Below are 6,000 nucleotides of genomic sequence, written 5' to 3'. Positions count from 1 at the left end.
TCATCTTTAAGGTATAGAAGAATGCTTTTATTTAGTTATTGAAAATCATTATATTTTTATTAGATTTCACTGTGTGGTTTCTACGATGTAGAGGGATTGATTGTGCCCCTTTTTCATCTTTTTGGATACAGAAAAACAGTTTTATTTACTTGTTGAAAATCATTTTATTAGTGACATCATTTTCCTCCATGCATTCATACTCATAACCAGCTTGGGGTTGGCCCATACAGCAGGGCAATATTCTCTTTCAGATCCCACCACCAGAACAATGTCTTACCCTCATCAAAAATGAAAAATCATCCAAGCAGATATATCAAGCACATAAGTTAGACTGAATGTGAGAGTTGAAAATTTTATTTTTAATTTGTTAACCCAAACTGCCCATATGACTGGGATTGGGTTTCAGCTTACGCAAGGGATAGCATTCTTATGAATCAAACCCCAGCTGCCCATATGATAGCCAAGGCCCAACCCAACTAAGCTAACTCCTTTGGGGCCATGAGAGTTGGAAGCTTAATTGTGCTATCAAGTACTTTGTGATGATTCACTCAATATTGATGAACAACCTAATTGATGTACAAATTTTTCCATCTTTTGAGAATGTAGTTCACAAATTTGTTTAAGGTAAAAAATAGAAAACATGTGACAACATACAATGCTAGATGATTCTCATAAGCGACATTGACATCTTAATTATTGCATGTTTTTCTCATATGTAAAGATGTACTCTTTTTCAATATCACAATTTTATCTCATCTTTCATCGCACGTGTCACTTTATATGTTTTAACTTCAACTGCACTTTGAAGCTTTACAAAACAATAGATAACTTTCAAATATTCATCCTTTAATTTTGAAAACATTATTAGAGTAAAGACTGTTTGCAGTTGAAACTCCATTATGCTACATGTTTGAATGGGTAGATTTTCTTCTATAATTTGAAAGTCATATTTTTTTTCTTTGTAATTACGTCTGTCTAGTGCAACATCATATTTTTCTATAAACGGGTGCAATGAAGTATGTACATCAATCCACTTCTTAAACAAATTATCCATACTCTCGCTACGTTGAGATGTAGACATTCCTACTGTAAATATATCATTGCAATATGCTGAAGCCCATGCCACACGATCATCTTAAAGATCCATAATCCACTTACTATTTCACATGTCAAGATACATAGATATCATCTGATACCATCTAGCATCAAATTCTTTAATTATTTTTAAACAGTAAAACCATGCATCCCAATGCATTTTAAAATCTAAATAACTTTTATACAAATTCTCCACATATCCTGAAACCTTTTGCAGGATATGCCACATACACAATTGATGCAATGTATTTGAGAATACCTTTTTTATTGTTGCAAACATTATTGGATCTGAATTAGTGATAATCGAGATTGAAAAATTCAAAGAAACCTTTTTGTTTTTTCATCTACAAGTAACGCACATCCAAAGACGATCGATTAATTCCAGTGAATGGAGCAAACAACATTGTTTGTTTTATATGTTGTGTTAAATACAATTGTATCTTCAAAATAATAATAATCTTCATGCGTCTATCATCAGCATAAAAACAATTGTCGATATCTTCATTGTCATCAACCTGAATAGCGTAGTAAAAAACTATATTTTCTCTTTTCTTTTGCATAAAATATTATAATGCAATTTGGCAACCTTTGCCTTGATATTTTTTATTCTTCTTTCCAATATGCACCCTAAGTTGTCCTTAGTAAAAGATATTTTTTATTCCTTCTGCTTCAGCAGCAAATAGATCCATCATATGAGAAAGTCTCATGCTTGATTTGGACCATATATTTATAACATTTTTCTGAGGCATGTTGATTCTTTTTGTTGACTTGTGCATATTTATTTTGGATGGAGATGCAATACATGACTGTGTCCCAATCGAACATTATAAACAATCCATTTCTTTTTATTGAAACATAATCGAATGGTCATTATTGCTTTACAACCACATCTCTTAATAACTTTTTTTTTCTTCAACGCTCCTATTAGTCTCTTATAGCCTTGCTTTGTGCATGCAAATTGTCTCCAAACAAATACTCTCCTTGTTTTTTTTTGAAGTATTTATTTTAGTATCAAATTCACTCATCCTAACATACTTACGGTAGAACTCATGTGCATCCACATTGCTCTCAAATTCCATGCCCTTAATAGGTATATGTTCTAACGATGACACGTATTCTTTACTTATTTCATTTCCAAAACACCATTTTCATTTTTCATAAGTAAATGTAAGACCAACATCATATTCTTTATATAATTCTGTAACAAATTCTTCATCATCATCCACAGTCAAACACATGTCTACATTCTCACAATTCTCCACATCCTCACATTGTCTGTATTGTTAAGAAACATGTTCAACTTCCTTGCCAGTAGAGCCTTCTTTAACCGTATAAGCAATCAATAAAAAATCTATAAACAAACAACCAAACTTATGTTTATACTATGTTTTTTGGATAACATATATAGTAGATGTTATGTGGAAGCACCACAGGAGCACCAGCACCCTAACATACTAGAGATGGCATGGCTACAGTGGGTTTTTTGAAGTACACGTTACATAGCTTCAAATCAAGTTATGCTAATTAGCCACATATCAATCCAACTAACAATATTGCATAAAGCAAAAATTTTCGAGATAAGCATGAGATTTGAGATGCTTTTAGTCATAAACGAATGCAGCATTGAAAACAACTAAAGGACAAGGTAAGCCAACCAGCTGAGCCAAGAACTTAACAAAACTGCACAAGCCTAGCAGCTACTTAACACCTAGAATACAACATCATCCATGTCAGACAAAGTTAGAAAACACGACCTTCATGAATAAAAAGTAGTAGCAGACCTGGCTGAGAGTTGTTCCCCACCTTGTCTCCTTAAGGTATGTTTGATGGCTTGTCCGGGATAAGACGAAATAAACAAAAAAGATAGAACAAAACATTGGTTTTGTTCATTCTGTAACAACTGTACCAAGTCCAATGTTTATTTGGACTATACTCAGATGCTATATTTCAAATATTCGTTGTTTGATAACAAAGTGTGGTCTACTTGAACAGTCATGGATAATGGGTCAGATTACTTTGTTTTGAATTATATGACCGTCTACCATTTTACATGTTTTAACAAGTTTATTAGGGATTTTTAGCTCAGATATGGATCCAATTACAAAACTATATCTAAAATCATGGATATTTTACCCGAACATGGATCTTGAATTGGATCAAAATACCAAAATATACGAAAACATATGTTTAAAATCATAAATACTGGGTCAAATTACTTTGTTTTGGATCGTACGATGTGATCTGTCTACCAATTTACATTTAAACAAGTTTATTATGGATTTTTAGCCTGGATATAGATCCAATTACGAAACTATCTAAAATCATGGATTTTTTCTTTGAATATGGATTTTTGCCCGAGTATGGATATCAAATTGGATTCTAATACCAACACATACGAAAAGGTATGTCTAAAATCATAGATACTGAGTCAAATTACTTTGTTTTGGATTATATGACCCGATCCGTCTACCATTTTACATGTTTAACAAGTTTATTATTGATTTTTATCCTGGATAAGGATCCAAATACAAACCTATGTCTAAAATCATAGATTTTTGCCTTGAATATGGATTTTTGACCCAAATATGGATCACAAATTGGATCCAAATACCAAAACATAAAAAATGCATGTCTAAGATCACGGATTTTGGGTCAAATTACCTCATTTTGGATCGTATGACCCAATCCGTCTACCATTTTACATGTTTTAACAAGTTTATTGTAGAGTTTTTGCTGGATATGGACCTTGACCGGTCAGTTCACAGGGAAGGAGCCCATTGTGTTCATCCTTTTTTTCGTAGAGGAACACTATCCCAGTTCATTCTAAGTAAGTTTAAGTTTTTGCTGCACCTTGTTCTTTTACTACATAGTTTACTCTATATGTAATTGGCGATTTTTTGTTGTCTTCTGTTTTTTAATTGTGTGTGTGTGTGTGTGCACATGCACATACTGGCTTGTTTCTATGTTTATGATTTTTCTTTTCTTTAATCATATCTATGCTAATATCAAACTTGTTTCAACCCCCATTGGATTCATGAATTTTGCACTAATTTTTCACCTTTAACTAAACAGATAAACATGCTCAATCACTGAGAGGGGCCAAGCTTTATAGCATCTCCATTGGGATTGCCAAAGAATTGGAATATCTTCACACTGGATTAGCAGGACATTAGTTCATGGCAATCTGAAATCAAATAACATATGACTCGACACAAATTACCAACCTTTGCTCTCTGATTTTGGCATTCACTTACTGCTTAATCCAACCGCAAATAAAGAGATGATCGATGCCTCAGCAGCTCAAGGTTACTAAGCCCCCGAGCTGATCAAGATGAAGGAAGCAAGCACAGAAAATGATATCTACAGATTGGGGATAATCCTACTTGAATTCCTCACAAGGAGCCCATTGTGGTGAATTCGTCGTCAGGATCCTAAAAAGTTCAACCTCACATGCAGTGACTCAAGAACTTCGAAAAAAATTGCTCAGTCTATCATTTTGTCTTTACCATTAGACAGGATTATAGAGTCTAATTTTACCATACTCTTAAGGAATTCACGAGTACTCGTGAAAGAACAACTATCATGCGATTTTTACAGAAGAATGCTATTAGTACAGAGAAAATGGTAATGACCCTTATTTATGCGATGGCTTTGACATATCTCCAGCAGCTTCCGATGAGTCTAAGATCTGCAAGCAATTTTCATGTCTATATGTTGGTGTTTAGGAATCCTTCAACATTGATCTCTAACTTTACTTGAACAACAAATCAAATGCTTAGAAGTCAAAGAATTCCCTGGAATTATCAATAGGAATCATGGGATTCGACAATAGATTCAGCTAATGCAATATGGTGCAAGGGTACTCAAATAATTCAACAATTTCTAATCCATGAGACACTGAAAAATTATCATGGTATATATGCAAACAGGGTTTAAAGAAAAACAGTATTGATGATCAAATGCACATCCATCACGTTTATATAAAAAAATGAGAGGGAATACAACATGAAGCACTAGCACTTTATCACATTGATGGTCATCGAAGTACATTATTGATGTTCTAATTACATCATTACCAGCACATATCCACCAGGAGCTAGTGTTTCAGCTAGCATATCACTGAGCATACAGACCTTAGTAAGCTGCAGTTTAATCACAATAATAAACAAACTTCACCAATACACAAATGCACATCCATCACATTTACAGAAAAATATGACATTCAATTCTATTAAAAAGTAACTAGTTTCTCATGAGAACGTGTATTTATCTTTACCTTTCATTTGGTACAATGATCTGGATGCAAAGCATCTTATGATAAAATCATTTGCACCAATTGTTACATAGAAAAGTGAGTTTCTAAATACTTCGTTTTTTATGTGCTCACTGCTCAGAACACAAAGTTTAAAATGATAGGCTTAACTTGAGACATAAATGCAAACAGTAATTGGAAAAGGATCTGTACAAACTAGCAATTAGAAAAGCATGAAAATGCCCAGAACATGAGTTCAACTAAAGTTGATAACATTAGAGCTTGTAGCGAGTATGCTTAGCAAGTTTATTTATGAAGACATCATAACAGAAATAACCATTCATTCATTCCATTGTGTTCAGCAAAACCTTTCACTCCTTGTGTTCAACTAAATAAGAAAATATACATTCATCCCGTTCATTCTTCCTCCAAACCGAGATCAATGAGAGATGATGGTGGTGGTTGTACCTCCGATTGAATGGACATATAGCAGTTGATTCACCATAAGTTTTTGAAACTTGTTCAAAATATCATTATTTTTTGGGTCTCTCATCATTCTTCCATGTTGAGTTTTCTAACACACTCTATTCATATTTTGGTATTTGCAAAAGGCATCCTTAGTTCAGCATCCCATCCAAAGCCCAATGTGTTTA

This window comes from Nuphar pumila, chromosome 5, assembly GCF_984573655.1.
Source record: "Nuphar pumila chromosome 5, dmNupPumi1.hap1.1, whole genome shotgun sequence".
Classification (NCBI taxonomy): Eukaryota; Viridiplantae; Streptophyta; class Magnoliopsida; order Nymphaeales; family Nymphaeaceae; genus Nuphar; species Nuphar pumila.
Note: the sequence above shows the minus strand (reverse complement) of the source record.